The sequence below is a fragment of the Ambystoma mexicanum genome, chromosome 11, assembly GCF_040938575.1.
Source record: "Ambystoma mexicanum isolate Mex_15411 chromosome 11, UKY_AmexF1_1, whole genome shotgun sequence".
In the NCBI taxonomy this organism is placed as follows: Eukaryota; Metazoa; Chordata; class Amphibia; order Caudata; family Ambystomatidae; genus Ambystoma; species Ambystoma mexicanum.
The window spans coordinates 393,235,971-393,255,951 of record NC_090934.1 but is presented as its reverse complement, the minus strand read 5'-3'; positions in this window follow the sequence as shown (position 1 = coordinate 393,255,951).

Genomic DNA, 19,981 nt, shown 5'->3' with positions numbered 1-19,981 from the left:
CTGTTCTGAAGAGCCATCCGTCGTATGGCTCTCATCTCTTCTCTGATAGCATTGAATCCCTTTATAGTTGTATTGATCATCTGTAGCAGTTCCCATCTGGTCATCTGCAGCCACTTGGTATTTGCTCCAACCTGGATTCTAGGCATGAATATTAAGGTGAACACTGATGAGGTCTGGCTGAACAGCCTGTTCTCATGTGGAATAGAGTCAAAAGCTTCTATTGACTTAGCTGAAAAATAGTTCTCCCTCTTCATCCTCCTTATCAGCTCCACAGATCTCTTCTTCCTCAGGTGAGCATCTGCTTTTGGAAAACTGTCAAGATTCAGATCACTTTTTGGAATCACTGATGCTGGAAGATGAACATTCACCAGTGAACATCATCCTCCCCAATCCTTGGGTGATATTTTGATATTTGATATTTTATTTCTATCACCCTCTTACACAAATGTTTCTGCGCGGGTAGATTCATGTATGCCCTAGATCCACAACCCCAATAATTATCCATAATTACTGCTGTTCCATGTATAATCCCTGGGACATCAAATATTCCACCACAGCTCTGGTTCTCTCCAACTTTTCTTGTGCCATTATTTCCGAAGCACAACTTTGAACTTTCCAAGGGCACTATCTGCAAGGGTCCTCCTCTGTCTTCGACCCAAGTCAGTAGCTTATCAGGTTTTGGCCATAATGGCTTATTGCCATTCTGTACAATGTCAATGGCAGGTTTGTAACAACCAATGACCACCCAGGCTCTATAGATTACCACTCCTTCTTCCCATCCGCCTGGTGATAACACTGATCCCCAGATCTGCATCTGTCCTCTGCTCTTCCATCTTTGAATGTCTTCTGCAGATTTTCCTGGACTCTCCAGTCTTTTGTTTACTTCCCATCTGATTCCAGCTCATTTCACTCCAGGCTTCTCGTATCTGATCACATGATTCTTCGTATGAGCTCTGTTTCTTGTCTTTGTATCTTGGATATAGTCATCTTCGTCTGGGTCTGTCTATTCAGTCGCCCATTTGAGGTAGGCATCTCGGCCCGTGAACTGGCCTCTTGTTTTGCAAAGTGCTATATGCAAAAGACAATGAGATGTCTGGACATCTATTTCTGTAGCTATGAAGATCTTGGATTTTCCCATACTGTAAGGCAGGAGTGCACACACAAAGCATTCCTCCTTCGAAGGTCTTCTTCCCACTTCCTTCATATGTTGATACCATATGTTATTTCCCAAGTGAGCTGTACTGTCCAGGTAATCATTTAGTTCGAAATCATCCTCACTGGTGCTTCTTTCTCAGAATTTGGCATATTTCTCTTCTTATCAAGTCTTAAAGCATGCCTCAGTCCACAGTTTAACAAGCTCCTGTGGCTTTAAGAACAAAAGATCTTCCCTTAACCCTGAAATGACTACACAGAGTATTCGAATCAGCTTCCCTTAACTCTTTCAGAAGTGGCTGAAAGAGTGCTCCCAACTAAGCCACAGTCCAATTAAGCCTTTTCTTTTATTCAACAGCCAATGCATCCTTCTTCCTCGTCACAGACCTTGTCTGCATTTGCTGAGGTTCTTCTCCGATGCTTGCTTCCGAAGGAGGTGGGGGCAGAGGGGTTTCTCTAGTATAAACTTTAACATCACCTAAAAAGGCACAAGCGCGTCTGCCTTGAACTCTGACTGCAGATGGCGTGACGTCTTCCACAATGAAAGGGCTGTGAAATCTGGGCTTGTGCCACTTCCTTGTGAAATTGCGGATTAGGACAGGATATCTGGGGAATAATTTGGGAGAACAAAGTTCTTGAATTCTACATGTTGAAGCATCTCCTTCTGTGTTCTGTACTGCCCCGCACCCTTTTCGCCATAGCTGACCTGAAATAACAGAGATACTTGCAGTCATACACATAAGATACTCACGTAGCTCCATTCCTAACAGTTTTGCTGTAGGCTGAGCATCACTTCTGCCTCTGGATGGAGGTGTGAGGGGTGTCCTCATGCGTCTCCCTGTCACTGTCTCATGGGGGGTGAGATGGTGGTCCGAACCTGGTTGGTTCCTCAATGCATATAATGCCAGTGGTAGGCAATGCAACCAGCCTTTCTTCAAAGTAAGCTTCAACTCGGCCATCCTTTCTTTAAGCAAGCCGTTGAGCTGTACATAGATCCCATTTCCTTGTGGAATATAGGCCAAAGAGAATGTGTGCTTTATACCAAGCAACAAGCTAATCTGCTCAAATGTATTTATTCACAAAATGTGGGCCATTGTCTGATCTCATTACTTCACATACTCCCCATCTTGGAAACACTTCCCGCACTAAGAATTTGGCTGCACAGGTAGAGTCTGGGTGTGTACACGGACAAGCCTCAATCCATCTTGAAAAAGGACAAACTACTACAATCATGTATCTATATCCATTGCATATTTGCAGCATGTCGCCATAGTCGATATGCAAATGCTGAAAGGTGCCAGTAGTTCTCAGAATCATTCCCCTAACTGTACACAGTGTGTGCCCAGGCGTACATTTTTGACACACGATGCAGTTCACTACATAGTATGCAACATGCTCTAACAAATTTGGTATGAACCAATCCTCTGCAATAGTTTCAACGAGGTTCTCTCTAGTTGTGTGCGCAGTGTAGTGTAGCTGTTCCAGCACTACCCTTAATAAGGCTACAGGCATCACTGGTTTACCAGTGCTGTCTTGCCGCCACAATGCCTCAGAGGGTATTAAAGAACACCCTTTACGTATCCACATATCCTTTTCATCTTGAGGTGCTTCCCCATGGACCTCCATTAATTGTCTCTTTGACAAATGATTATATCTTTCAGACACATTCATTATTACAACCATTTTCTCATTTACATCAGGAGTATCAAATGTCATTACATTTTCTGAATATACAGTGAGTTTCGCTTCATCGTCTGCTGCTTGGTTTCCACGTGAGATAAAGTCTGTCCTTTTAGTATGTGCTGTGCATTTAATGACTGCAATGGAATCTGGGAGTTGCAGTGCCTTAATAAGCCTGTCCAATAAGGCTGCATGCTGCAATGGCGTGCCATCCTCTCGGAGGTAGCCCCTCCTTTTCCAATGTGTTATCCCTACGAATACCGTTGACGTCACATAGGCGGAGTCACTGTACACTGTTACTTCCTGGTCTGCATGATTCTCGAGCGCGATAATCAGTGCCACTAACTCTGCAGCCTGTCCTGAATAATGAGACGGTAGTCGAGCACTTACCAATTTCTGAAACTCCCCATTGGCTGTAGGTTTTACTACAGCGGCACCTGTATATCTCTGTCCATAATTCTGATTGATTCTCAAAGAACCGTCAATAAAAACAATTTCTCCTCCTGCTAAAGCATTTTTTTTATCCTAGGGATTTCATCATAGAACCCTTCATAGTTCGAACAGCCATGCACATGCTCGTCCTCTGCCAGTGGTTCAGCTACAAACATGGCAGGATTCACTATTCGGCATCAAACTATTTTGATCACTGGATCCGATATGACCACTTCGTAGACAGAAGCCCTTTGAGAAGTCAACGTACCTTTTGGTTTCTCTAAAATGGTAAACAATGCATGTTCAACAAATAACGACATAGAACATCCCATCACTATGCTTGCAGCCTTCTCTATGGCGAACGCGGTGGCTGCTAGCGATTGTTCGCATGGAAAATGACCCCTCATCACTGGGTCTAAAATCCCACTGTAACATGTAAGGGGCTTTTACCCCAGTGTGGTTCTTTGCGTAAGGACTGCTGTCATAACAGTGCTGTCCGTGTGCGAAAACACTAGGAACTACTCAGCATAATTAGGAATCCCTAAAACTGGAGCTGTGCAAATTGCTTTTTTCAACTCTTCATACCCTTCTTCCATTTCCTCAGTCTAATAATGTTTTTCTGCGTTACCTGTGCTTTCTTTAAATCCTGCAATAAAGGCCTTATATATGAGCTGTAATAAAAAACCCATGCTCCCACAGTTACACAATCCCAGAAATCTCTGCATGTGTTTTATCATGTGTGGCTTTGTGGTTTTCAAAATAGCCTCAGCTCTCTCAGGAGTAACCTTCTTTCCCTCATGTGACATCTATTGACCTATATAGAACACTTCCTGTTGACAATACTGTAACTTCTCTTGTCAACCTTACATCCTTTGTCAGCAAGTGTAATCATCAACTGAACAGAATCACATCTGCACTCTTCCTCTGAAGTGCTGTACACTAAAATGTCATCTACATATTGCATCAAAACACTTTCTAAATCGATATTGCTTAAGTCCATCTGCAGGACTCTATTGAAAATCACTGGAGACTCACAATACCCCTGAAGTAATCTCGTGCTTTTTATTTTAGTCTGTCTGAACGTGAATGACGTCAGATCCTGCGAGTCTTTGTGCAATGGGATTGAGAAAAACGCATTTTTCAAATCAATCGCAGTAAAATATTGCGCTTCAACAGGTATATTACACAAGATTTTAGCCGGATTAGGAACTAGAGGGAACTCAGCCTCTACAATCTGGTTTATCTGGCATAAATCATGAATTAGTCTCCAAGACCCCCCCTTACAATTTTTGGTAGGGTACACCGCAGCATTACATGGTGATTCTGACATCACTAAGATACCCTGATCCATCATGGCGGAAATCGCCTTAAAAATACCTTCATCTGCCTCTCGAGACATGGGATATTGTCGTGCTCGAGGTAAAATTGATCCTGGTTTACATTTAATCTTCACTTCTCCGACCCCCTTCAACAGGCCTACGTCATAGGGGCCTGTAGTCCATAATCAAACTGGCACTTTCACCATATCTTTGTCAAAATACCCAGACGTTTTTGTGCTAACATCATTTTCTGAGGACCTCTCGTTTGATTGCTCTCACCCAATGAGTAATACTCATGTCAAATATTACTTCGCCATCAGATGGATGATCTCTAGATAGATCGTCATCAGTTACGTCAGTCATTCTTTAACCTTCCCTGATGGCAATTACTGCACACCATCGTCTGCCCTCATCATCATTTCCATCAAGCAAAGCCATTTCAGGTTGCATTATGGCTGCTTGCAGCTCTAAGGGAAAAACTCTTCCCTCTTCTTCAAGCATAGGTATTTTTGGCCTAAACAAAAATTCATCAGGTATTCTCATAATTCTACAAACTAGGCCTGGTAACCATGTCAACAGAATGCATACTCCATAATGGAACACCTCTGGTTCTAAAGACGTTGCTTGCATGGCCATTTGTCCTGCAAATGCCATAATAAATTCCCTCACGTTTAAATAATTAATTCCTGGTGTTGAACACACTATGGGCCTCATTACGACCCAGGCGGTCCGGAAATAACGGTGGCGGTAAACCCGTCGCCACCGTTGTTTCCGGACTGCCTGAGTCCGACCCCTGCAGGCGGGAGGTGATGTTCCCGCCAGGTCTGACCTGGCGGGTTTAACACCTCCCGCATGCAGGCGGACGAGGAAACACCGGCAGCATTACAAGATGCTGCCGGTGTTTCCATGATCCCCATTTCCATCGAGTCCCATAGGACTCAATGGGAATGGGGATTTTCACCATTCCGCCTCTGTGATTCCCGGAAAACCGGGGTTGTAATGCCCCGGTAATTCCGGGAATCACGGAGGCGGAATGGTAATACGAGTCCGGCGTTAACCAGGCGGTTTTACCGCCTCGGTTAACGCCGGACTTGTAATGAGGCCCTATGTCTTCATTGGTAAACGAAATTTTCATATTCAACTTCGGCATTAAATCTCGACCCAATGTATTGACAGGTGTCTGCCTTGAATATAGCTATGACACCGTCATGTCATACTCTCCTATAGAGACTGTTAATTCTTCAGTAAAAGGAACTCTACTTGTAGCTCCTGTGAAACCCTGAGTATTCATGGCATTGCCAGACATTGAAAACTTTCCCTCTCATATACATGAGCGTGTTGCACCCGTGTCTACTAAAAATGAAAAACATTTGCCTCCTATATTGACGTCTACCCTCGGTTCCTCGTGAGGATTCATCGTCACAGATAGTATTGAACACATCAAGTCTCCCACTGAGCTGTCCTACTGTGGTTACAGCCTCATTCTGTTACCTGTAAAAGGATTCCCTCCATCGACAGTGACACCCCCTACTCTAGGAGTCATTAGCTGCCCTGTGCTTATGCTCTGCTGAATCTGCATGGGTGAATGCTGCAACGTGAATGCTGCAACTGCCCTTGTGGCGGATCGACTGCTACCTGCTGTGCTTGTAAGCCTTGCTGCACTCTCAGCACTTGCTATTGATGCTGCATCATTTAATTCTGAGCAAACCCATTTCCACTCTGCTGTGAATATGCAGGCGGGTTTGGGGTCCCTCTTCTTAAAAATTGTCCATTTTGCACAAACCCTGCGGAATATTCACAGTCTGCTGTGAATTTGATCCATCTACACTAGTCAGCATTGCCCCTTCAATGGTATATTTGGACAATTTCTTCTGCACTTACTTCGCCTCTTTGCTTTTCCGAGCATCGTCTTTCTTGCAATTCTTTTCCTGCAAGAGTCTACAATAATGCGCAATGGTCAGCTGAATCTCTGACTACAGCTTAGCTTCTATACCCACTAACTTCTTGAGCTGCTTCTGTACAGGGTCTGGCAGCCCGTGGCACAATATATGATAGAACACACGTATAGATTTTCACCAAGATTTGCGCATCTCCAAGCTCCACTGCTCTTGAAAATTCTGAATGTAAACAAGCGGGTCATCCCTGTCTTGCATCTTTTTTGTCATTATAGCTCCCATATCGGACGTGTCCAGATACAGTACTTTAAGCGCTTTCCAGACTGCCGCTCTACAGTTATTGAACGGTGCTCCGTCATGAGCAGTGTTAACTCTAGTAACACCAGCATATCCTGCCCTTGACCACACTTCATCAGCTCTCTCACCAAGTATGGCAATCAGGATACCCTTAATGTCCCCTATAGCCATTGTGTTTCCTCTTGTCATTTTCTCTAACTCATGTATCCATTTTCCAGTGCCAGAAGTTAAACTTGGATGTTTACACCTTAAATTATCCTTGTCCATCTGGGGCCACGGTATATACTGTGGTCTGCCCCCCCTTTCTCTAGCAAGGGAAACCGTGAAGCCCCAAATTCATTTATACAACTATGAGAGACTAGAGGGAATATTTATCTGGACCTCTTTAAGACAACCCTCAAAACGTCAAGGACTAAATATACCACACTAATGCTTAAAGGGTCCCTTTCTTTTCCAGCACCTTCTTCTGACTCAGTCATGCATGCTGTTTAACTCATTAGATTACAACATACTTTTTCCAAACAGTTTTTGTATCAAAAATATCAATTTATTTGCTCTCAATAAAAACATCACTAAAAATACATTCATTGTTTTCTCGAATACAAAATATTGCACTTTAAACTGAATTCAATTATTGCACAATTGACACTATTTTTGGCATCGTTGACCACAGACAAAACCTACATCCCACTCTGTTATCTCATACCTATCTCTGCTGTTAAATAATTCATCAGTAGAGGACCAATTTTCCAGTTTTTAGTTTACTTTTTATATCTTCTCCTATCATCACTGGGTATTCTAAATTCCCCAATGTAGTGTTCTACTCATTCACACTTGTGCCACTCATACATCCTTTCATTCTACAATCCACACTACCCAACATGTTTCTTTCCTTTATCGATTCTCACAATTCTAGGAAATTTTTCAGGGGTTATTTTTGTATAGCAACAGTCTGTTATGTAGCGACCCTTCGGACTTCTTGTGTTCTTTACACTTCTTGGTCAAGGCTCATGTGTTCGATTCACATCTATTCCATTTCTGAGCCAGAATTCCAAAAGAAGGTATCTGTGAGAAGCAAGTGTATGAAGAATTGATTTAATTACTAAACCAACTTCTTTGTAGTTTTATGTCTACATTTAGGGTATACAATTTACCATGAAAGAAATTCTATTCCTTCCGTCATTTGGCACGAGCATGCACGACTCCAAAGAGGACATTATCACAATACAACATCATTTCATAAGGTGGTATACCATTAGTCTGGTAACCTACCCTCATTAATTTTAACAATAAATCCCCTGTTCTTCAATAGGGCATTGTTAAAATATTTAGTTTCCCAAAAACAACTAGCCACACTACTATACAGGTACACTATTTACCTTCTGGCTTTTGCATGCAGGTTGTTTATTTTCATCCATCCAGGTCTCTATCTCTGGGTACTTCTTTTATTCTCAACACTTATGTGTTCCCTTTCTGTGGTCACCTGTTACAACACATATCCAAATACAGGGGTGTCACTCGCAGTCACTCCCAGTTGGACTAATAATTCATGTCATTTGTGTTTTAAGAACAGCCTGCTGATATACATAGTTCTAAAATGTATGTCTTTATTGAGTGTTCTCATTTTAAATCTGCCTCAAATGCAGTTTCCAGCTTTTCCGGACTCAACAAAGGTTTTTATTCGAGGTAAATACCTCCTTTTGATCTAATAGAGTCAGGGTGAACAGAGTCACATATTATCTCTTCCGTCCTTATTATAACTAATTTACATTCATATACTTTTGGGTATGTAATACTTACTCAATAGTTATGACCTCGATCACCCCGGGTTCCCACGTAATTTTCTAAGCGCGGATATCTACCGAAGCAAAAAAAGAGCATATTTTTAAACTGGAACGTTCCGCTCTATTGTGTAACCCTCCTAAAGTATATTTAGCCCCAAATTCATTCTCATCTCTCATCATTTGTATGTCTACTGCAGGGACAATATTCCCACATCGCCTTCTTCCTGGCAGCGATCTTAATCTGTTTACATATGGTGGTGACTCTCACCATGGAGTTGCCCTTTAGGTCGGTCTGACTGTGTCAATGGTTCTGATGCCCTAGGTATAGGTGCATTTAAATCTAACCATCTTACTTCCTTATCCATTGAAAAACATCCCTCAGGACCGCATACACCCCCCTCTCTCTTCCCCACGGAAGGTGTCTCTGTCTTCGTCTGCCATTTCCTGTGTCCAACCCGTGCAACTTCTCTACTCCTCATCTCTGCACATAGTCAGTCTATCTAAAGACAACTCCTTCTGCCTCGTACTACATGAGGCTCCCTCTGTGTCATACAACTGTGTACTCTTGAGTTGATCATTTTTTCCCTTCCGCTTTGATTCTTTCTGGGCTTTCATTTCATGGTATACTTTATCGATCGCTTCCCCAATGCTCCTAGAATCAAACCCGTCCTCTAGATTTACTGGGCCTGGTAATGAATTGTATTCTGGGAAGAATTCCTTTTTATCCTTCCATGCTACTTCTGGATTAGGATTCCTTAATTCCTTCTCCAAGCGATCGAGATCGCATGCTCTCTGCCTTCTTTTACGTTCTATGTTGTCATCAAGCTTTCTATGCTTTCTTGCTTCCTCTCTGACCCTGTCCTCCTCTCTTTTCTTCATATCCCTTCTCTCGTTTGCCCTACGTATCTCCTCATACTTTTGTCTTTGTATTCTCTTGTCCCTTAACTTCTGTTCCTCCTCTTCTATTCTTTTTCATTCCAGCCTTTCCTGCTCATCGATTGCTCTTTGTCTGTTATCAAGTTTTCTTTGCTCTTCTGCTCTCTCTTGTTTTCTCAATTGCTCCTCCTGATATAACTGCTCTCGTCTTTGTCTATCTTTCTGTTTCGCGCCTTCGTCTTTCAATCGTTCCTCTCTTTCTTTATCTTTTTTATCTTGCTCATCTTCATCTTCCCTTTGCCTCACATCCCTGATGTCTTTACCATCGAGTTTACGCAAAATATGGCCACCCATCCATTTGTTCTGTAAGAGCGCTATCTCATCAGCTTTGTCTCTTTCTCCCTCCCATTGCTTTATTTTTCTTCCTATATCTAGAGACGTTCTTCCTCAATCACTTCTCTCCCTGTCGCGTCTCTCCTTGTTCCACGGGACCTTAGAGATTACAACTCTCTCAGTATTTTTCACTGGGCCCTCGTCACTGCTTTGCGTAGGCGACTCATATGCCAGGTTGCTATACCCTGTCGCTGCCTTAAGCTCTCTCAATGGGTATAACCCATCGTCTTTCTTGTTTTCTCTTTCTATTTCAGCTGGGGTGGGGGGAGCAGAGGGCTCCTCACCCCTGTCTTTGCATACTTTAAGTATCCAATCTACAGGAGGCAGCTTATCTCGCTCTTCTTGGTACATCTTCCAAAGCTCTAAGCTAGCTAGTCGCTTGTCTAGCTTTTTCCCCATATATGCTGCATGCAAATATGTCATCATATGCTGCAGGACTGCCTTTGATAGTGACCCTCCCTGTGGCCACGGCATAAACATTTTGTCTGTGGTCCCTTTAACTCATTCCGCACTTTACTGTCTAATCTTGGGTACATGTTTCGGCAATTGTTTGCAGTGGTGCACAAGTGGAGTAATATCCTCCATTCTCAACTAGTTTTACTTTTAGCCTTTTTGGCACTCGCTTGCTTTAGTCACAGATTTAAAAAGTATGTTTCAGAAAAATAACATAATATGAGCGTGCACCACTCGTTGCAGGCTCTAATCTCTTTAATCCCACTTTTTACTTTATTCTTCCTAAAAAACAACCACCAAGTTCAATTTAAAACAACCAATTCGTTTTTTTCCACTGATGACATCATCATTTTCATAATGACATAAAACAAACAGACAAACTTGACCGGTCACATACATCTTCTACGGTCTTCTCTTTAAGACTCGTCTTGCCCTCTAAAATACTCCATTCGGAGTGTAAATTAACCTCTTTAAATTTGCATTTAATCAAATCCGTCTTCTACTTCATCTGCTATGGGACTCTAGGATCAGATTTCTTCTGATACGTTCTTTAAAATGTAGGCCAGGTCGTATTCTCTTATCATGGCGTCTCTCATGGCCACACTCAAGTCAATGGGCCTCATTACAAATCAGGCAGTCCGGAAATAACGGTGGCGGTAAACCCGCCGCCACCGTTGTATCCGGACCGCCTGATCCCAACTCCTGCAGGCGGGAGGTGATGTTCCTGCCAGGTTTGACCTGGCGAGTTTAACACCGCCCGCCTGTAGGCGGACGAGGAAACACCGGCAGCATTATGAGGTGCTGCCGGTGTTTCCATGATTCCCATTCCCATTGAGTCCCATAGGACTCAATGGAAATGGGGATTAACACCATTCCGCCTCCGTGATTCCCAGAAAACCGGGGTTGTAATGCCCTGGTAATTCCGGGAATCACAGAGGCGGAATGGTAATATGAGTCTGGCGTTAACCAGGCGGTTTTACCACCTCGGTTACCGCCGGACTCGTAATGAGGCCCAATATCTATTCCCCATATTCTCACATTACGTTTTATCCCGCCTCCCTCCGTTACTCACTTTTTTCTTCACTCATCACCCATACGTTTTGCCAACTCTCTCAGTTTTTACTCACGACTCTCATTTTCGTCTTCCGACTCTCGGGACCGTATGCCTCTTTTACTGCATCTTCAACCTTCGATCTGATCAGCTTCTCATAGACGTGGTAGGGGATTCTGTCTGAAACCAGGGGACCCGTCACACCACGCTTGCAAGCTTTTTCAAATGACACTAACCACTATCGCCGGGGAGCTTCACGTCCTTTCAGCCGAATGGCAAAGGTCGTTCGATATTGCTGGGACTCTAAAGTTTACTTATGTCTATGGCTCTGAACAATCCTCTCCGCTACCAAGTGAACTGAATAGCCCATCCCTTTAAGATGAGTAGCAATTACCCTGGAGATGGATGGGGATGCAGATTTTTATTAATACATCAATAATCAAAACGACTCAGGTAGTTGGCAAAAGGAAGACTGTTTTAATATCAATTATCTAAAACAGGGAGCATAACGAACATCAACGAATTCACTCGACACTCTTACTCAATGCATTTAAGAAAAAACTGAGAATTTATACACAAAACTTGTCATCAATGACGTTGACCTGCGTCACTACCAACATCAAACTACGTGGCAAACTACAAAAACCTATGAGTATAGGTGATTGGCTCTGAGTGAACATCTAAGTATACGATCCATACTAGTCTAAAAAAGTGCGAGTATATGATTGGTTACTTAACATCAGGTGAGGCAACTAAGCCTTCCCGAAAAATTGACCACCATGAACGCCACTAAATACACAACATCCCATGGTTTACACAACTATAGGGCCCCTAAATACACAGTGCTCTACAATTGGTTGGCACTCTAACCTCCGTCAGCATGCAGGCTGGCCATCCAGGTGCTGATGAGCTTGCCTTAACCATTGCTTCCCACTAATTAGCATATCAATCCATCATCACCTCAGTGGTCTACTGTCAATTAGTCTTTGAAGTTCAGCTTTGAGAGTGTTCTTAGCTCTGGGAAATTCAGGGTGTGAAAGCACGCTCTGCCCTTGTGTGTAGGTGTGACCATCTCGTTCGTCCACCTTCATGCTTCCATGTGAATACAGACCATGGACTTGAGGTTCTAGTGCATTTTATACTATTTTTTAAAAGACCTCTGACGTCTTCCTTGTTATGTTCATGCCTTCTGAACAGGAGTTCTGTTCTTTCACACAATTTGTATCCATGTCAGTTTATTCCAGTTTGAAAAGACCTTGGCTTCTTTGGCTCATCCAGCCTTGTCTGCTGAGATTCACTTTCTAATTCAATTTTTTAATTTGCTTTTTAACTGCGACATACTAGAAATTAGGCCTTCTTTCTACTGTCCAGCACTGCTATAATGCGAAGTGGAAACATCCATCCCTTATGCATATATATATATATATATATATATATATATATATATATATATATATATATATAAGACATTTTTTTCTATCACGGTGCAGCATTAAATTAAATAGGCGCACTAGCGCTTTTACATTGTAAAGCAAGTGAAGGTGAAGGGCTGTTATGGCTTATCGTTAGCTGGCATACACCCAGTATAGTAATGGGGAATTAGGCAACTCACAAATGTGGGCAACTATGTATTTACACACTGAACAATGGCGGATTTGTTGCAATCAGAACCATAGAGTTCTAAACAATTAACTGTTAAGGTTTTTTTTTCTTCATGTTATGTAACTGCCAACTTTTTTTTACGTTATGCAAGCTGCACAGCTGTGCAGACCCAATCACCTTCAGTGCAAGGGTATAAAAACACAAGGAAACAAACGTTTGGAATCATACTAGCCTGAGGAAGCTCGCGAGTCGAGCGGAACGCGTGGCGTTTTCCACCCGCTGTGGGTGAGTGCTGCATGACACCTGGTCTGCTTAGGTATTGTTATGTATGCTTTTTATACTATGTTCACTCTTTTTGGATAAATAAAATGAAATTTTAAACACAATTTGAAGTCTTGTGTGCTTGGGCATTTTTTGGTAGGTGTTTGTGGGAGAGCTTTCTCCTCCCCAGCACCTTTACCCTTCTGTTTAACATATATTGAGTGTAGCCTGCTCTAGCCCGGTAGCACCAGCTCAGTAATGAGGCAGAGCGCAATTTGTTGGCTAATCATCTCATATATATATATATATGCGCTTGCCACAATCTATTCACTATAAAGCTAGCTTCAAGATTACTTTGTCTGCTTGCGTTTCAGTTGCATCTGAACACATGTAAAATGACTTAATATCGTCATCTGTTTCTGTGGCATATGCTTCTTCACCTTGATCGCAAGATGTCACTTATCCTTGAAAATTTCTTGATGCCTTATAGAATATCTGCATTCTCTAGTCTCTGGATCTCTTCTAGGTACGTCAGCTCAGCTCTGTGTGACGTCACTACTCATCTTGACCCTTCATTTGCTCTGCTTCTTCAGGAATCTCATTTAAACAATCATTATATCGCCTTGTGTGCAGATTTGGTTTCCTCAATGGGAATCTTGCCTCTAGGATTCCCTTTGGCCTTTGTCGTTTCAACTGCTCTGTGTATGTCACATACTCTGGTTTCCAACATACAAGCAATATGGGCGGAACGGGTGAGGTGGGGGTTCTTGGCTCCTCTTCTACACAAGGGTTGGCCTTAGCATTAAGGAGACTGTGACACCAGGGAGGCCTTTTTTAGCACCAGGGAGACTGTGGGCCTCATTACACGGTAGGCGGTGAGCCATGGCGCTATTAGCGCCATGGCTCATGCCGGTAAAATACCGGCACCGCCTTGGCGGAAAGGGGATTTACCGCCCCATTCCAAGGTTGGAGGGGCGGTAAATCCCCCTTCCGCCATTGCCCTTCCCCATTCCCATTTCTGCCCCATAGGGCTCTATGGGAATGGGGAAGGCGCTAATTACGGCACCGCAATTTTGCGGTGCCGTAATTAGCTCCGAGGTCCCTTAGCGGGTTGGTTTTTAACGCCTGCAAAAAGCAGGCGTTAAAGCACCAACCCGCTAAGGGACCTCGTAGTAAGGCGGTAGGGATTTACCGGTACCGGTATTTTACCGGTACCGGTAAATCCCTACCGCCATCCGTGTAATGAGGCCCTGTGACACTAGGGAGGCCTTAATACTACGTAGACCGTGACACCCGAGTCACGCCTCAGCACAAGGGTGGTCCTTAGCATTAGGGAGACTCGTACACTATGGAAGCCTTAGAACTAGGGAGACTGTGACCCTGTGGATACTTAGCACCAGGGAGACTGTAACACCTGAGAAGCCTCAGCACAAGGAGTGGCCTTAGCATTAGGGTGATTGTGACACTAGGGAGGCGTTCCTAACACTAGGGAACCTCTGACACTAGGGAGGACTTAACACTATGGAGACTGTGACACTATGGAGTCCTTTATATTAGAGATAGTGTGACACTAAGGAGGCCTTAGTATTAGGGAGACTCTTATACTAGGGAGGCCTTAACATTAGGGAAACTATGATACTATGATACTATGGAGGCCTTAGCATTAAGGAGAATTTTGACACTATGGAGACCTTAGCACCAGGGAGACTGTAACCCTCTGGATATTTTAACACTAGGGAGACTGAAACACCTGGGAATCCTCGGCACAAGGGTGGGCCTTAGAATTAAGGAGACTGTGACACTAGGGAGGTTTTAGCACTAGAGAGACTTTAACACTATGCACACCTTAGCATCATGGAAAATGTAACACTGTGGATACCTTAGTATCAGGGATACTAGTGAGGCCTCAGCATTAGGGAAATGTTTACACTATGGATGCCTTAGCACCAGGGAGACTGTACCACTATGGATACTGTAGCATCCTATATGTTATGATTGATGTCTGTGTGAGGGCAGGGGCCTTGTGGAATGCTAGTCGCGCTTGGAGTGTTGGGGAGCCTGGGGGTTCCACAAATGACGGTTGGGGACTTGGAGCTGGGCAGGGAACCAGGGTGGATGCCTGTGACTACCTCTCCTACTTTACTGTACTATGGAACATAAGAAGAAATAAACATGTTTCCTTTTCCACTTACCTGGGTCAGCCTGGTTCCTGCTCCTTGTGATTACTGGCCCTGGGTACATCCTGCAGGAGGCAGGATACATCAGATACCTTAGCACCAGGGAGACTATAATACCGGGGAGGCCTTAGTACTAGGGAGACTGCAAGACCTGGGAAGCCTCAGCACAAGGGTGGGTCTTAGCATTATGGTGACTGTGATAATAGGGAAGCCTTAGCATTAGGGAGACTGTGACATTAGGGATTCATTATCACCAGGGAGACTTTAAGGAGGCCTTAGCACTAGAGAGACTGTAACACCATGGAGGCCTTAGCATTAGGGAGTCTGTGACACTAGGGAGGCCTTAGCATTAGGGTGACTGTGATACTATGGAACCCGTAACATTAGGGAAACTGTGACCCTATGGAGGCCTTAGTATTAGGTAGACCTTACCACTATGGAGACCTTTGCACCAGGGAGACTGTAACACTATGGTGGCTTTAGCACTGGGCAGACTCTGACACTATGTAGGACTTAGCATTAGTGACACTAGGCATGCATTTCCATTTGGGGAACTGTGACACTAGGGAGGCTTTAACATTAGGGAAACCGTGACACTATGGAGACCTTAGCACCAGGGAGACTGTGATCCTGTGGATACCTTAGCACCAGGGAGACTGTAACACGTGAGAAGCATCGAACAAGGGTGGGCCTTAACATCAGGAAGACTGTTGCATTAGTGAGGCTTTAGCATTAGGGAGATTGTGACTCTATAGATACCTTAGCACTAGGGAGACTGTAACACCTGGGAAGTCACAGCACAAGGGTGGGTCTTAGCATTAAGGAGACTGTGGGCCTCAATACGAGGTTGCCGGTCCGGTGACAACGGTCCTGGTATGCTTGCCGGTACCGTTGTTACCGGATTGGCAAACTCCGAGTTGTACCGTGGGTGCCTTTCATTCTGCCAGGTCTGCCCTGGTGGAATGAAAGGCACCCGTGAGCACAGCATGCCTGTAGCACCGGCACCGTTATGAACAGTGCCGGTGCTACAGGCATTCCCATTGAGCCCTATGGGGCTGAAATGGGAATGGGGATCTACCGGCACCCGCACCCGCGAAAGGGCAATTACCGGGTCCGGCGGGAATACCCTGGTAATTGCCCATTCGTGGGTGCCAGACTTTCATGCCGGTATGGAGGTAGCGTTGCCGCTCTTACTGGCAAGACTACCTCCAACCTCGTAATGAGGCCCTGTAGGGAGGCCTCAGCATTAAGGAGAATGTGACACTATGGAGGCCTCAGCATAAGGGGGACTGTGACACTAGACATTTCTTAGCAATAGGTGACAATAGGGAGGCTTTAGCTCGAGTGAGGCTTAGCCGTAGGGAGACCTTGGCACCATTGATGCCTTGTCACTCGGAGTTCCTTAGCACCAGAAAGATGGCTGTACTAGTGAAGCCTTAGCATTAGGGAGAATGTGACACTAGGAGGCCTTAGCACTAGGGACACTGTGAAATTAAGGAAGCCTTTACATTAGGGAGACTGTGACACTAGCGGGCCCTTAACATTTGGGAAACTGTGACACTATGGAGTCCTTAGCACTAGGGAGGCTATAACATTATGAAGGCCCTTGCACTAGGGTTGCTATGATAGTATGGAGGCCATAGCACTACTAAGACCGCGTCACTTGAGATGCCTTAGCACTAGTTGACACAAGGGAGGCTATAGCTTTAGTGAGGTTTAGCAGTAGAGAGTCCTTCTCACTATTGCAGCATTATTTATTTTTATATTTATAAAGCACACAGAACCCGGTGGCATGGAGGAGCTGGTTGTGAACAAGAGGGTTTGGGGAAGTGGGAGGATGCGAAGGGAGGGAGGAAAAGGGAGGCTAGTTAGTTACAGAGATCTCAGACATGCACACAGTCAATTGGAGAAGTAGGCTTCAAAGCTCCTTGTGTCATTGAAATAAAATAGTTTTCAATTGTTTTCTGAAAGGCCAGTAAGAGTGCTCAGAGCATAGGTGCAGAGGTAGGTTGTTCCATAGTCTTGCAGTGATGACTGGGAACCTGGAGCATGATGAATCATCTTCCAGGGCACCAGTGGTCCAGAGATTAATATTAATTTCTAAACCATCAATCAGCCCCAGAACAGATTGGAAACACAAGCAAATCATAAACCTCCTTGTCCATTTTTGGTCACGTGGACGGAATGGTAGGCCTATCCCCACAAGGTCGTTGATCGTTGGTTAGTTGCAACACAGTGAAAATACAATTATTACCGAATGATAAAAGGGACTGTTCAGTCAAGGTTGTATACAAATATCTACTTTATTATTATCACAACAGACAGTTCTAGCACATTACAAAATACAACCCACGCCTGTAAAGGAATGCAGAGGACAGACAGTTGAAAAGAAGAAAAGGGATACACTCTGGATATGGACAGGAGGGCAGTTGGTAAATGGATTAATCAGAATAGTTCAAGGCTGCTTGTTTTCAACACAAAGGGAGAAATGGGTCATAAAATGTCACTAGGGACCTTCGGAGAAGGAACATGGGGACAGAACCACAATGTACCTTGTGCTGTAGAATTTTTTGGTGCTCTAAAGGGTCAAGTCGGTTTCAGGGTACTTTGCAGCTTCTGTGACAGAGTTCAAGATGAGAGAAAGCTGCAAGTATCAGGTGGCAGGCAGTTCGGCGAGTGAGGCTGGACGGACAACTTCAAGCTGGCCTACACAGCAGCTCAGGGTCAGGAATCGTCTCAAGGCTGGTCAGCGGTTCAGAGCACTGGTAGAGGCATCTTGGACAGCTTTAGTGAGTGCGGTATAACAACAGTCAGCAGTGCAGTCGGTTGCAGCTCAAGGGGCTGGACTGGCTCGAAAATATCCTTTAAGGTGGACGTTGGCAGATGCTTGTCGATGCACTACTCCTAGCGTCTTCCTTGGGCTTGCAGGCAGCTGCCTTGTCCTTGGTTTGGTTCAGAGACTCTCTGCACTTCCCACCTATGAAGCTTTCTGCAGAGCAAGTCACGCTGTGTGCTGGCTGCGCACTGGTTCTGGTGCAGCTAGAGAATCCTGTGGATTCATCATCTCCCTCTGTTCCCTGGGAGATATTTAGGGGAGGGATCTTGCTTCCCTCTTGGAGGTTCTGGCTTTCCTTCACTAGCAGAAGATGTAAGGCAGACTATACCTTGAGCCAGGGTTCAATGCTGAGGTCATCTTGCTACTCCTTGCAAAGTTTTCAGATGATCTGCCCAAAAGAAGGGCTCAGCTCTCTTTTAAAGCCAAATAGGCCACAGTGACTGGTGTAGGCTAAGTCTACCTTAATGAACCAATTCTGGATCCAGCAATCTCCTGTATGCATGAGGTCAAAACCATAGTGCTTTGCAACAGAAAAGGTAAAGTCTTGAAAACATGTAATACTAAGTCCCACCTATCTTCTTGTCCGTTGTAGATCAAAGTTTCTCTCTAGTTAATGGAGCTCTCTGTGGTTTCTGATTAAAGTGGCAGGTCTCCCTTGAAGCTGACGAGGAGTAGACCCTTCCCCTCTTAGGTGATAGACAGGTGAAAATGTTATTGAATGTATGTACCCCGCCTTCCTGTCTAACATTGTAAAAGCCAGAAGCATTGTCCATTGAGGCAGCCAGGCTGCCCTTATTATAGGCAGGTGCATTAGAAAATAGGTGACACTGCACACATCTATTTAGGAGAACATCAAAACAAAGACATGCTTACATTGTGCACAACATAATTAACACAGAATATAGATTTTTGATATACAATATAGGTTAGCAAAAGGCAGCCATTTTTCCCAAAATGAATGTCACATCATGCATGACAGATGGCTATAAGTCTTAACTCTCATGGAAAATTAAAAGTGCTGGAAGCACAGAAATACAGTGCTGTGTGCAAACCCAGGATGGGAATGAATTGGGCAGAAGCCAATATGCAGTGATTCAGCAGGTTAAATAGCACTATATTTTATTTTTCAACAGAGTTGCTTACCAATCAAGGTGGTGCAAAATCAGAGAAGAGATAAGCTAGGTGTGTTAAACGATAAAATACGGCATCTAATCTATGTGTGCGAAGAATTCTCAAGCAATGCGTCAATCTCAGAACTGTTTTTTCCAGTTTTAAAGTTGCAATACATGTCTTGTGATTTAGAAAATGTGGAAAACACCTCATCATGATGATTAGCATAAAGTAGGTCATTGTGACAGAAAATTATCATGTGTTTCAGGAAGTGTTTATGTCTAATGGAAATAGAAGGTTCCATATTAGCATAAAATTATTGTGTAATGTTTGCCACCTTCATGATGGATGCAGGAATGCAGTGATATATTATTTTCCAGCCTGTAAGACAGGGAATTAAACAGGACGTCCTCAGCCAGCTGCCGGTGTGTCTCTTTCTTGCATGGTGTATATTTATTTCCAGGGAAGACTGACTGTATGGAGTTATGGCTAGGAACTGGCCTCTTTAACATACGGCCGACAACAAAGAAACACTTTGAATCTTTTTACAAGATTAAAGTGACAAGAGCCCAAGGTCTTTTCTGATTATATGCGATTATGTACGGCACTGTAGAGTGCAGACAGGGTGCAGGAACCAAGATCGGCAGATGTCTGATGGTGTGT